The sequence below is a fragment of the Nansenia antarctica genome (genome assembly GCF_963989245.1).
Source record: "Nansenia antarctica genome assembly, chromosome: 14".
Lineage (NCBI taxonomy): Eukaryota > Metazoa > Chordata > Actinopteri > Argentiniformes > Microstomatidae > Nansenia > Nansenia antarctica.
This window is the reverse complement of record NC_137684.1, coordinates 3,294,206-3,309,673: the sequence shown is the minus strand read 5'-3', so window position 1 is coordinate 3,309,673 and position 15,468 is coordinate 3,294,206.

Sequence of the window (15,468 nt, the reverse complement as noted above, 5' to 3'; positions counted from 1 at the left end):
TAGTTGACAGAGTGCAGCAGCTTGCACTGGGCCTGGTCTTCAAGATACGCTACACCACAAAGACACCCAAGTACCTGTCAACATACTTCCAAAAAGTGAACAACGTCCACACATACAATACCAGAGGAAGCTCCACGAACCACGTTCAACCGCGTTGCACCACAAACAAGGGGTTAAACTTGTTTGCAAACTATGCAGTAAAAATGTGGAACGCCCTTCCTATAATCTTAAAGGAGTGCAAAACACTGCCCACCTTCAAAACCACTCTCAAAAAACATTTACAGGAGGCTGCAATCCGTAACTGGACCCTCTAAATCAAAAATCAAATTAAAAGACTACACCCCCACCAGGACTACCCTCTATATATTCTTGTGGTTTTGTTGTTATGTCTCCCACACCTCCCCCCCCCCCCCCCCCCCCCACCCCCACCCGAAAGACCCTCTGCACATACTAGTTGTTTAAATGATCCGTTTTCTGTAGTACCCGGAGAATTGCCATTTTCAATGTTTTGCTGTGTTAAAAAGATGTAAATTATCTCAAATAAGTATCTCACGTTGTGGATGATGCCGCACCCTCTTTTCAGTTGTGAATGAAATGTTTGTTTGTTTAGTTAATGACGTTTTTGATTGGTTTGTTTTTCCAAGATAATTTCCTGCCTTCTGCGTATACACGATGACATTATTTATATTGCAACGTGGTTGATGTCTCTTTATATACAGTACCGACCACTGTACATTTCGTTTACGGCCATACCACTCTGGACACGCCCTGTCGTAAAAAGTTTGGTTGAGCAGCGAGAGCGTTTGGAATTTGTTTGTGTGCATGACAGTTTAAGTGTTTGAATATTTGCGTAGTTTGTGTGAGTGAAAGGAGAGTCAGTGTGTGAGAGTTTATTCCCCCAGCAGCTTGCTGTTAGGGGGGATATTTTTGTTTTTTCGGTTTGTTTGTGCACGGACGGCTCAAAAATGGTGAAGACACGCGGAATGACAGAGACGGAGAATGACACGGAAGCAGGCAATACGAAAGAAGGAGAGAAAGAAGGAGAGAGTGAAAGAGAAGAGATGGAGAGACAGAAAGTAAGAGAGGAAATTGAAGGGTTTATAAGAAGGGAGAAAGAAAAAATCGCGAGGGAGAAACAGGAGGCGGAAGCAAGGGAACAAGCGGAGCGAGAGGTCCCCGCATACAGCAAGGAACTGACGGTGGCGGTGGAACTGGTCGGCGAGGAGAGGATCACAATGATGGCACTGCTACGGGCGACGAAGGAGGTGTGCGGGCTCGTCGTGGGCTGTCGCTATATCGGATTAAATAAATACGAAGTCACGATGAGCCATCCGAAGGGGAAAGAGAGGCTGCTCGACGGCTTTAAAATCAAGGAGACGAGGGTCATGGCGAGGGAGTTGTGCGGGGACGAGATGGTGGTCTCATTCATTGGACTGCCAGTCTACACCAAGGACGGGGACATTATCCGGAAATTAACGGACTGGGGGGTGCAAGCGGTCTCCCCGATAAAGAGGAGGATGTGGCCGGGGACCAGCATATGCGAAGGCACACGGTTTGTAAAAGTGAAGTTTAATGATGTTGTAAAATCACTGCCGTACTCGACCAAGTTCGAGACGGACAATGGGTCTGTTTTCTTTCGGGTGATTCATGACAGACAGGTGAAGGTGTGTAGGATGTGTCTGCAGCCAGGGCACATCCTACGGGAATGTCCCGAGTTCAAGTGCAGAAGGTGTGGGCTCAGCGGGCATTATGCGAGGGAATGCGCGACTTTTGAAAACAAGTGCAGGGGGTGTGGGGACCTGGAATCCCAATGCAAGTGTAGGGAGGAGGAGGAAGTAGTGACGAGTCCATCCACTGTTTTTAGACAGAGGGAGGAAGAAGGGAAGGGGGGAAAGGGGGAAGAGGAAGAGAAGGGAGAGGGAGAAAAGGGAGAGGGAGAAGAGGGAGAGAAGAGCGAGGGAGAGGAGGAAGAGAAGAGCGAGGGAGAAGAGGAAGAGAAGAGCGAGGGAGAGGAGGAAGAGGGGATGGAGGAGGGAGTATCGTTGACAGCTCAGACTGTGCCAGAGACTCAGAGAACGGAGTGGTCGAGACTGACAGGAAAGAGCGGGAAGGGGGGGGGCATGGGGTCGAGCCTCGACAGTTTTATGGGGGTAACCCAGGCATCGGAGTTGCAAGGGAGCGCACAGACGACCGGGGGGAGAGGTTCCCAACAAGAGCCTTTGCCCCCGAGAGTCGTGCGCCCGAAAGAAGCAAAAGAGGCAGGCAACAAATCGAAGGAGGGAACCCCCATGAACAACGAGTCGGAATGGCGAGAGGCCGTACCCGTAAGCCCCCCCCCGAAAACATCTGAAAAGATGTTAACAAACAGCGACGAGGGGTGCGGTGAGCAAGACGAGTCTGAGCTGTTGACGATAGTGGGAGGGAGGAAGAGGGCGCTTTTAGCGGGGAAACTAAAGCGCAAATCAAAGCTGCAGTACATAGAGGGAAAGAAGAAATGAAATAAAAATGGCAGTAAACATATTTATCCTCCTACACTTGTTTTCAATGGTCACGATTTCCTCCATAAACATCAATGGGCTCAATAACATGGAGAAGCTAGAGGAGGTGCTGGTGACTTTCACATCTGATGTTCTGGTACTGCAGGAGACAAAGTGGACAGACACCAAAATGACAGAAATCAAGGGGAAATGGAGGGGTATGCTGTTTACAAATAATGGGACGAATAAATCATGTGGGGTAGCGATATTAATTAAAGAGAATAGGGTAGAGAATGTAAGAGAGGTTTTGAATGACGGGAAGGGCAGGGTAATAGGGATAGAATTTAATATAAATAATGTAATGTTTAGATTAATTAATGTGTATGCACCAAATAGAGAGGTTGAAAAGAGGGATTTTTTTGTAGAACTGAGCTTGCACTGCACAGGGAATTGTATTTTGGTGGGTGATTTTAACGTATTTTGCACTAAGATGGATGTTTATAGAGTAGATAGTTTTAAGACAGATTCAGCTAGGAGAGGGTTATTAGAAATGATAGAGCAGAGGAATTTAATAGATGTATGGAGAGTTAGGAACACAAGTAAGAGAGAGTTTTCAAGAAGACAGGTAGTTAGTGGGGTTTTGAAGCAGAGTAGAATAGATTTATGTTTAGTATCACAGGGGATAGAAAAGGAAATAGGAGATATACAACACAAATTCACGGGGTACAGCGATCACGCAGGAATCACGTTTCACTTAGGAGGTAGGCACACAGGGAAAGGGGGGGGTGTGTGGTGTTTGAACACGAGGGTATTAGGGGAGAATGAGTATAGGGATATGGTGAATGAGCATATTAGTGAGCGAATGAAGTGTGGAATGTATGAAGAGAATGTGTGTGAATGGTGGGAGTGTGTTAAGAGACAGGTAAAACAATTAAGTATTAGTTATTGCAGAAAACGAAGTCAGGATAGAAAGAGAAAAGAAAGTGTATTGAGAGGGAGGATGGATGAGGAACTAAAAGAAATAGACAGGGACCCAGATAGAAGCGTAGTGAAATACATGGAGATTAGGGGAGAATTAGAAGCGTATGAAAAGGAGAAGTGTAGAGGGGCTATAGTTAGGAGTAGGGCACAGTATACAGTGGAAGGGGAGAAATGCACAGCGTTCTTTTTAGGGTTAGAGAAGCAGAAGCAGGGGAAAACATACATAGAAGAGATAGAGAATGGAAAAGGGGAGATAGTGAAGGACTATGTAGGGGTTTTAGAGACAGTGCAGGAGTATTATGAGAATTTATTCAAAAAAGGTAGTGTAGACAATGACAGTGTAGGAGAAGTTTTAGGGACAGTTGAGCATAGTTTAGCAGATAGTGACAGGGAAGGGTGTGATAGGGATTTATCAGAGGGGGAGGTCACCTTAGCCATTCAGAGCTCAAATAATGGCAAAAGCCCGGGCTCTGATGGCTTACCAGGTGAATTCTACAAGTGTTTTAGTGCAGTGCTTAGTAAGATTTTGTTGAAGGTTTATAAGGAAATGGAAAGGGTAGAGAAGGTTAGTGAGTCGATGGCAACAGGGTTAATTACTTTATTATACAAGAAGGGTAGTAAGTTACAGTTAGGGAATTACAGAGGGATTAGTTTATTGAATACAGACTACAAAGTGTTAGCGAAGATTTTAGCCAATAGGATTAAGTCAGTAGTAGGGTCCATAGTATCATCGACTCAAGCGTATAGCATACCAGGAAGAGATATAGCGGATACAATAGGATCAGTCAGAGATACAGTGAAACACATGAAGGAAGAGGGAGGGATAGTGTTGAGTGTAGATTTCAATAAGGCTTTTGATAGAGTAGAGCACGAGTTTATGTTTAGGACGTTAGAGAAGTTTGGTTTTGGGAAGAGGATAGTTCAGTGGATTAGGTTACTGTATAGTTGTGCAAAGAGTAGGGTAAAGTGTAGTGGAGTTTTGACAGATAGTTTTAGTTTAGAAAGATCAGTTAGGCAGGGTTGTCCGTTGTCCAGTCTGCTGTACAGCATTACAGCAGAGCCACTGGCGACGTTGTTAAAATCAGACAAACACATTCAGGGTATACATATTCCAGGGGGTGGGAGGAGTTTAATACATCAGTATGCAGACGACACAAACATAACAGTTAGGGATGTAGACAGTGTGAAGAGAGTAGTCAAGTTATTAGAAGTATATGGGAAAGCATCAGGGGCCAAAATGAATGTAGAGAAGTCAGAAATACTGTGTGTAGGGAGTGTAGACATGAGTGAATGTGATATACCTTTGAAAGTGGCAAAAGGAATGATAAAAGTGCTAGGAGTGAATGTGGGTGTGAATGAAAAAGAAGCAAGGGATGTAACATGGACAGGGATTTTGAACAGGGTGAAACAAGCACTGAATTCATGGAGAAGGAGAAAACTGAAACTAAGGGGAAAGGTGACGGTAATAAACTGCCTGATCCTATCAAAGGTGAATCATGTGTTGAGTGCACTAGATTTACCTTTGTGGGTCACGAAAGAATTGAATGGGGTGATAAATAGTTTTTTGTGGGATAGCAAGCAGGCACTAATTAGGCACGGGGTGTTAATAAATAGTTATAAGAATGGGGGGTTAAAATTGATAGATATAGAAGTGAAGAAAAGGGCACTTAGGGTCAAAATTGTGAAAAAGTTTTTGTATGGTAGGGATGAATATTGTTGGATGGGTTTCTTTGAGGATTATTTGCACAGATATGGAGGGTGTGGTGTGAATGGTCTTTTAATGGTTTTTAATAAACCACGGTACGAGGGAATGTCACTGTTTTATAGAGAGGTGTTTGAAGCATGGGGGAAATATTTAGAGCAGGTAAGGTACAAGTGTGTAGGGAAAGATGAGGTTTTAAATCAGCCCATCTTTTTCAACCCCAAGATAAAGTACAATAACAAGATGATAGTTAGTAAGCATTTTGAACAGGCAGGGTTTAGACAGATAAAACATATAGTGTCAGAGAACAATTTCAAAACAGAGCAGGAGATAGTGCAGGGAATAAGGGCAGTGAATAGGGATATAAGGAAAGGTGGGATTGCAGGAGTGTATAATAGAATTAGGGACAGTATAAGTAGGGAATGGAAAACGTTAATGTTAGGACAGGGAGAGGCAGGTGAGGAAAAAATGATGGTAGAATTAAGGGTAGAAAGGAAAGGTTTAGAGGTCAAGTTTGAGGATGTGAAAACGAAAGGGATATACATGGATTTACTGGGTGATGGGTTGGTGAGGCCAGCGTCAGAGAAGGTGTGGAAAAGGGTTTTTGAAGGTATTGATGTGGGAAAGGTATGGGCAAATCTGGGTGTGAAATATAATAGCGTAGAATGTGAGCACAATGATTTTAAGATTAGGCACAATAGGGTTTACACAAATGTCGTTTTGCACCAAATGGATAGGAATATAGGTAGGGTATGTGATGTATGTAAAGGGAGGGATGAAAACTTTGACCACTATTTTGTTGAATGTCCAAGTTTGTCTGTCTTATTTGTGAAAGTAAAGGGGTTGTTAAGTGTACACTGTGGGGTTACCGTCAGGAATGAGATTGAATGGAAGGAATTGTTATTGTTTGGGGTGGTGGGAAAAAAGAAAGAAGTGAATGTAGATTTGGTTAATTTTTTGTTGAGTCACGTAAGGTATGCAATTGTATGTAGGAGGAATGTAGCACATTATGAGGGGAAAGTTACCAGGGTGTGGGAGTTGTTTGTGTCACTATTTAAAAAGGATGTTAGGTTAGTGCACACACTGGGGAAAGCAGATTTTTGTAAACACTTTGTCAATAATAGCACTTTGGTGACTATTACAGGATCAGGGATGTTAGGTTATAATATAGAAGATTAGTATCTGTGTTTGGTTTTGAGTCAGTGTTTTTGTTTGTTTTATGTTTTTTCTGAGTTGACCAAGGGCTGCCAGGCATAGATAAGACCTGGTATGCTACTTGGTCTCATGTTGGTTTGTCTATTCTGGTTTAGGTTTAGGGTTAGGGTTAGGGTTAGGGTTGTGTCTGTCCCACTTTTTGTCTGTCATGAATCACCCGTTTTTTTATGTGTCATATGTCCTTTGCTTCATCATTTTTTTACTGTTTTATCATTTCTATATTTGTTGTAGCATTCTTTTTGTCTCTTTGTTTGGATTATTTTGCGTATGGTTTATTTGTTATGTTTGACGTTATGATTTTTCTGATTTGACCAAGGGCTGCCAGGCATAGATAAGACCTGGTATGCTACTTGGTCTTTTTTGTTGTCGTCCTTTGTCTATTCTATGTCTGTCCCACATTCTGTGTTGTGCTGTCAGTCATGTCTCACTGTGTTATTTACGTATCGTATCTGTATGTGTTTTGTGAATAATGTAAATAACCAACTGAACAAATTATCTGTGAAATGTATTTTTGATAATAAAAGATAAAAAAAAAAAAAAAACCACGCCCGATCTCGTCCGATCTCGGAAGCTAAGCAGGGTCGGGCCGGGTTAGTACTTGGATGGGAGACCGCCTGGGAATACCCGGTGCCGTAAGCATTTTCCTGATTTCGACCAGTAGGGTGTACTATTGTACTATCACAACTGTAGTTGTAACAGTGCTGTAGTGTTACAGTTTTTCTCCAGCGCTTCCACAAAACATGGCTCGTTTTCTCAAAACTCTAAACACAAATCCCAAAACTCACACACAAAACCTTAAAGTGTAAAGCTTTACAATGCATGAAACACATTCAAATGTAAGAACTTCTAAATCTGGAAAATGGGTATGCAGTCGTAATGTCGTAATGTCAATTGTCTCATTAAAGGGGACAATATTCATGCCCGTAGCGAGGGGGGCGGGGGGGCGGACGGTTCGAACGACCCCCCCCCCTCTCACGGCCAAAGGTCCACAATTTAAGGCCGTTTTTTAAAGTGTGTCCCCTCTTAAATAACGAAGTGAAATAATTCTGAACTAATCTAAAAAAGATATATAGACAAGTAGCAGACACACTACACTATCCAGAATGCATATAAACATATCTTTTAACAATGTTCATAGGAGGATTCCAACTAACAAGACTGATTAATTAATTAATTGATTGATTGATACATTATAACCTGTATCTCCTGTCTCTCTGTCTGTCTGCCTGTCCCAGGTTCCTTCAACGCCAACCTGCGTCCCCCGGGGACATTATTCAAGGTGATCTTCTGGCTGGGCTACTTCAACAGCTGCCTGAACCCCATCATCTACCCCTGCAACAGCCACGAGTTCAACAGCTGGCCTTCATCCGCATCCTGCGCTGCCAGTGCCACCCGCCGAAGAAGCCGAAGGGCTGGAGGGCCGACTACAACTGCCGCTCCTCCCACCTCGGCTCCTCCAACCTCTCGGGTGGCACTGGCAATCCTACTTAGAGGGGAGGGAACAGGTGGTTAGTGTGAACGGAACACTGTCCCCCCCCCTCCCAGTGACCTGCGGCGTTCCACAAGGAAGCATATTGGGACCTTTACTGTTCCTAATATATGTGAATGACATGTCATCAGCATGTGATTGCAATTTGATCCTGTTCGCGGATGACTCGGCTCTGCTGGTCTCTGACAGGGACATATTGCAGGTGGAAAAAGCGCTAAGCACTGAACTGAGTAGAATCTGCATCTGGCTAGCTGACAATAAACTATCAATACACCTAGGTAAAACTGAAACCATCCTATACGGATCCCCATCTAAACTCAGAAAGGCTGTAAATTACAAAATAAAAGTGGGTAACATTACTATCACAAGAAAAGAGGATATTACATACCTGGGCTCCATCTTAGAGGCAAATCTTTCCGGAGATAAAATGGCAGCAAAAGTAATCAAAAAAGTTAACCATAGAACTAGATTCTTGTACAGGATATCCTCACTTGTCAGTAAAAACACACTGAGGACCCTATCAGGAGCTCTCATTCAATGTCACTTCGACTATGCCGTAACATCATGGTACTATAGAACCACAAAGGCCCAAAAAACAAGACTCCAGACAGCCCAAAATAAACTGGTTAGGCTTCTGCTAGGCCTCAACCCTAGGACACATCTAACCGCTGCTCATTTTTTGAGCCTTGATTGGCTACGAGTAGTTGACAGAGTGCAGCAGCTTGCACTGGGCCTGGTCTTCAAGATACGCTACACCACAAAGACACCCAAGTACCTGTCAACATACTTCCAAAAAGTGAACAACGTCCACACATACAATACCAGAGGAAGCTCCACGAACCACGTTCAACCGCGTTGCACCACAAACAAGGGGTTAAACTCGTTTGCAAACTATGCAGTAAAAATGTGGAACGCCCTTCCTATAATCTTAAAGGAGTGCAAAACACTGCCCACCTTCAAAACCACTCTCAAAAAACATTTACAGGAGGCTGCAATCCGTAACTGGACCCTCTAAATCAAAAATCAAATTAAAAGACTACACCCCCACCAGGACTACCCTCTATATATTCTTGTGGTTTTGTTGTTATGTCTCCCACACCTCCCCCCCCACCCGAAAGACCCTCTGCACATACTAGTTGTTTAAATGATCCGTTTTCTGTAGTACCCGGAGAATTGCCATTTTCAATGTTTTGCTGTGTTAAAAAGATGTAAATTATCTCAAATAAGTATCTCACGTTGTGGATGATGCCGCACCCTCTTTTCAGTTGTGAATGAAATGTTTGTTTGTTTAGTTAATGACGTTTTTGATTGGTTTGTTTTTCCAAGATAATTTCCTGCCTTCTGCGTATACACGATGACATTATTTATATTGCAACGTGGTTGATGTCTCTTTATATACAGTACCGACCACTGTACATTTCGTTTACGGCCATACCACTCTGACCACGCCCGATCTCGTCCGATCTCGGAAGCTAAGCAGGGTCGGGCCGGGTTAGTACTTGGATGGGAGACCGCCTGGGAATACCCGGTGCCGTAAGCATTTTCCTGATTTCGACCAGTAGGGTGTACTATTGTACCATCACAACTGTAGTTGTAACAGTGCTGTAGTGTTACAGTTTTTCTCCAGCGCTTCCACAAAACATGGCTCGTTTTCTCAAAACTCTAAACACAAATCCCAAAACTCACACACAAAACCTTAAAGTGTAAAGCTTTACAATGCATGAAACACATTCAAATGTAAGAACTTCTAAATCTGGAAAATGGGTATGCAGTCGTAATGTCGTAATGTCAATTGTCTCATTAAAGGGGACAATATTCATGCCCGTAGCGAGGGGGGCGGGGGGGCGGACGGTTCGAACGACCCCCCCCCCTCTCACGGCCAAAGGTCCACAATTTAAGGCCGTTTTTTAAAGTGTGTCCCCTCTTAAATAACGAAGTGAAATAATTCTGAACTAATCTAAAAAAGATATATAGACAAGTAGCAGACACACTACACTATCCAGAATGCATATAAACATATCTTTTAACAATGTTCATAGGAGGATTCCAACTAACAAGACTGATTAATTAATTAATTGATTGATTGATACATTATAACCTGTATCTCCTGTCTCTCTGTCTGTCTGCCTGTCCCAGGTTCCTTCAACGCCAACCTGCGTCCCCCGGGGACATTATTCAAGGTGATCTTCTGGCTGGGCTACTTCAACAGCTGCCTGAACCCCATCATCTACCCCTGCAACAGCCACGAGTTCAACAGCTGGCCTTCATCCGCATCCTGCGCTGCCAGTGCCACCCGCCGAAGAAGCCGAAGGGCTGGAGGGCCGACTACAACTGCCGCTCCTCCCACCTCGGCTCCTCCAACCTCTCGGGTGGCACTGGCAATCCTACTTAGAGGGGAGGGAACAGGTGGTTAGTGTGAACGGAACACTGTCCCCCCCCCTCCCAGTGACCTGCGGCGTTCCACAAGGAAGCATATTGGGACCTTTACTGTTCCTAATATATGTGAATGACATGTCATCAGCATGTGATTGCAATTTGTTCCTGTTCGCGGATGACTCGGCTCTGCTGGTCTCTGACAGGGACATATTGCAGGTGGAAAAAGCGCTAAGCACTGAACTGAGTAGAATCTGCATCTGGCTAGCTGACAATAAACTATCAATACACCTAGGTAAAACTGAAACCATCCTATACGGATCCCCATCTAAACTCAAAAAGGCTGTAAATTACAAAATAAAAGTGGGTAACATTACTATCACAAGAAAAGAGGATATTACATACCTGGGCTCCATCTTAGAGGCAAATCTTTCCGGAGATAAAATGGCAGCAAAAGTAATCAAAAAAGTTAACCATAGAACTAGATTCTTGTACAGGATATCCTCACTTGTCAGTAAAAACACACTGAGGACCCTATCAGGAGCTCTCATTCAATGTCACTTAGACTATGCCGTAACATCATGGTACTATAGAACCACAAAGGCCCAAAAAACAAGACTCCAGACAGCCCAAAATAAACTGGTTAGGCTTCTGCTAGGCCTCAACCCTAGGACACATCTAACCGCTGCTCATTTTTTGAGCCTTGATTGGCTACGAGTAGTTGACAGAGTGCAGCAGCTTGCACTGGGCCTGGTCTTCAAGATACGCTACACCACAAAGACACCCAAGTACCTGTCAACATACTTCCAAAAAGTGAACAACGTCCACACATACAATACCAGAGGAAGCTCCACGAACCACGTTCAACCGTGTTGCACCACAAACAAGGGGTTAAACTTGTTTGCAAACTATGCAGTAAAAATGTGGAACGCCCTTCCTATAATCTTAAAGGAGTGCAAAACACTGCCCACCTTCAAAACCACTCTCAAAAAACATTTACAGGAGGCTGCAATCCGTAACTGGACCCTCTAAATCAAAAATCAAATTAAAAGACTACACCCCCACCAGGACTACCCTCTATATATTCTTGTGGTTTTGTTGTTATGTCTCCCACACCTCCCCCCCCCCCCCCCCCCCCCCCACCCGAAAGACCCTCTGCACATACTAGTTGTTTAAATGATCCGTTTTCTGTAGTACCCGGAGAATTGCCATTTTCAATGTTTTGCTGTGTTAAAAAGATGTAAATTATCTCAAATAAGTATCTCACGTTGTGGATGATGCCGCACCCTCTTTTCAGTTGTGAATGAAATGTTTGTTTGTTTAGTTAATGACGTTTTTGATTGGTTTGTTTTTCCAAGATAATTTCCTGCCTTCTGCGTATACACGATGACATTATTTATATTGCAACGTGGTTGATGTCTCTTTATATACAGTACCGACCACTGTACATTTCGTTTACGGCCATACCACTCTGACCACGCCCGATCTCGTCCGATCTCGGAAGCTAAGCAGGGTCGGGCCGGGTTAGTACTTGGATGGGAGACCGCCTGGGAATACCCGGTGCCGTAAGCATTTTCCTGATTTCGACCAGTAGGGTGTACTATTGTACTATCACAACTGTAGTTGTAACAGTGCTGTAGTGTTACAGTTTTTCTCCAGCGCTTCCACAAAACATGGCTCGTTTTCTCAAAACTCTAAACACAAATCCCAAAACTCACACACAAAACCTTCAAGTGTAAAGCTTTACAATGCATGAAACACATTCAAATGTAAGAACTTCTTAATCTGGAAAATGGGTATGCAGTCGTAATGTCGTAATGTCAATTGTCTCATTAAAGGGGACAATATTCATGCCCGTAGCGAGGGGGGCGGGGGGGCGGACGGTTCGAACGACCCCCCCCCCTCTCACGGCCAAAGGTCCACAATTTAAGGCCGTTTTTTAAAGTGTGTCCCCTCTTAAATAACGAAGTGAAATAATTCTGAACTAATCTAAAAAAGATATATACACAAGTAGCAGACACACTACACTATCCAGAATGCATATAAACATATCTTTTAACAATGTTCATAGGAGGATTCCAACTAACAAGACTGATTAATTAATTAATTGATTGATTGATACATTATAACCTGTATCTCCTGTCTCTCTGTCTGTCTGCCTGTCCCAGGTTCCTTCAACGCCAACCTGCGTCCCCCGGGGACATTATTCAAGGTGATCTTCTGGCTGGGCTACTTCAACAGCTGCCTGAACCCCATCATCTACCCCTGCAACAGCCACGAGTTCAACAGCTGGCCTTCATCCGCATCCTGCGCTGCCAGTGCCACCCGCCGAAGAAGCCGAAGGGCTGGAGGGCCGACTACAACTGCCGCTCCTCCCACCTCGGCTCCTCCAACCTCTCGGGTGGCACTGGCAATCCTACTTAGAGGGGAGGGAACAGGTGGTTAGTGTGAACGGAACACTGTCCCCCCCCCTCCCAGTGACCTGCGGCGTTCCACAAGGAAGCATATTGGGACCTTTACTGTTCCTAATTATGTGAATGACATGTCATCAGCATGTGATTGCAATTTGTTCCTGTTCGCGGATGACTCGGCTCTGCTGGTCTCTGACAGGGACATATTGCAGGTGGAAAAAGCGCTAAGCACTGAACTGAGTAGAATCTGCATCTGGCTAGCTGACAATAAACTATCAATACACCTAGGTAAAACTGAAACCATCCTATACGGATCCCCATCTAAACTCAGAAAGGCTGTAAATTACAAAATAAAAGTGGGTAACATTACTATCACAAGAAAAGAGGATATTACATACCTGGGCTCCATCTTAGAGGCAAATCTTTCCGGAGATAAAATGGCAGCAAAAGTAATCAAAAAAGTTAACCATAGAACTAGATTCTTGTACAGGATATCCTCACTTGTCAGTAAAAACACACTGAGGACCCTATCAGGAGCTCTCATTCAATGTCACTTCGACTATGCCGTAACATCATGGTACTATAGAACCACAAAGGCCCAAAAAACAAGACTCCAGACAGCCCAAAATAAACTGGTTAGGCTTCTGCTAGGCCTCAACCCTAGGACACATCTAACCGCTGCTCATTTTTTGAGCCTTGATTGGCTACGAGTAGTTGACAGAGTGCAGCAGCTTGCACTGGGCCTGGTCTTCAAGATACGCTACACCACAAAGACACCCAAGTACCTGTCAACATACTTCCAAAAAGTGAACAACGTCCACACATACAATACCAGAGGAAGCTCCACGAACCACGTTCAACCGCGTTGCACCACAAACAAGGGGTTAAACTTGTTTGCAAACTATGCAGTAAAAATGTGGAACGCCCTTCCTATAATCTTAAAGGAGTGCAAAACACTGCCCACCTTCAAAACCACTCTCAAAAAACATTTACAGGAGGCTGCAATCCGTAACTGGACCCTCTAAATCAAAAATCAAATTAAAAGACTACACCCCCACCAGGACTACCCTCTATATATTCTTGTGGTTTTGTTGTTATGTCTCCCACACCTCCCCCCCCCCCCCCCCCCCACCCGAAAGACCCTCTGCACATACTAGTTGTTTAAATGATCCGTTTTCTGTAGTACCCGGAGAATTGCCATTTTCAATGTTTTGCTGTGTTAAAAAGATGTAAATTATCTCAAATAAGTATCTCACGTTGTGGATGATGCCGCACCCTCTTTTCAGTTGTGAATGAAATGTTTGTTTGTTTAGTTAATGACGTTTTTGATTGGTTTGTTTTTCCAAGATAATTTCCTGCCTTCTGCGTATACACGATGACATTATTTATATTGCAACGTGGTTGATGTCTCTTTATATACAGTACCGACCACTGTACATTTCGTTTACGGCCATACCACTCTGACCACGCCCGATCTCGTCCGAGCTCGGAAGCTAAGCAGGGTCGGGCCGGGTTAGTACTTGGATGGGAGACCGCCTGGGAATACCCGGTGCCGTAAGCATTTTCCTGATTTCGACCAGTAGGGTGTACTATTGTACCATCACAACTGTAGTTGTAACAGTGCTGTAGTGTTACAGTTTTTCTCCAGCGCTTCCACAAAACATGGCTCGTTTTCTCAAAACTCTAAACACAAATCCCAAAACTCACACACAAAACCTTAAAGTGTAAAGCTTTACAATGCATGAAACACATTCAAATGTAAGAACTTCTAAATCTGGAAAATGGGTATGCAGTCGTAATGTCGTAATGTCAATTGTCTCATTAAAGGGGACAATATTCATGCCCGTAGCGAGGGGGGCGGGGGGGCGGACGGTTCGAACGACCCCCCCCCCTCTCACGGCCAAAGGTCCACAATTTAAGGCCGTTTTTTAAAGTGTGTCCCCTCTTAAATAACGAAGTGAAATAATTCTGAACTAATCTAAAAAAGATATATACACAAGTAGCAGACACACTACACTATCCAGAATGCATATAAACATATCTTTTAACAATGTTCATAGGAGGATTCCAACTAACAAGACTGATTAATTAATTAATTGATTGATTGATACATTATAACCTGTATCTCCTGTCTCTCTGTCTGTCTGCCTGTCCCAGGTTCCTTCAACGCCAACCTGCGTCCCCCGGGGACATTATTCAAGGTGATCTTCTGGCTGGGCTACTTCAACAGCTGCCTGAACCCCATCATCTACCCCTGCAACAGCCACGAGTTCAACAGCTGGCCTTCATCCGCATCCTGCGCTGCCAGTGCCACCCGCCGAAGAAGCCGAAGGGCTGGAGGGCCGACTACAACTGCCGCTCCTCCCACCTCGGCTCCTCCAACTTCTCGGGTGGCACTGGCAATCCTACTTAGAGGGGAGGGAACAGGTGGTTAGTGTGAACGGAACACTGTCCCCCCCCCTCCCAGTGACCTGCGGCGTTCCACAAGGAAGCATATTGGGACCTTTACTGTTCCTAATATATGTGAATGACATGTCATCAGCATGTGATTGCAATTTGATCCTGTTCGCGGATGACTCGGCTCTGCTGGTCTCTGACAGGGACATATTGCAGGTGGAAAAAGCGCTAAGCACTGAACTGAGTAGAATCTGCATCTGGCTAGCTGACAATAAACTATCAATACACCTAGGTAAAACTGAAACCATCCTATACGGATCCCCATCTAAACTCAGAAAGGCTGTAAATTACAAAATAAAAGTGGGTAACATTACTATCACAAGAAAAGAGGATATTACATACCTGGGCTCCATCTTAGAGGCA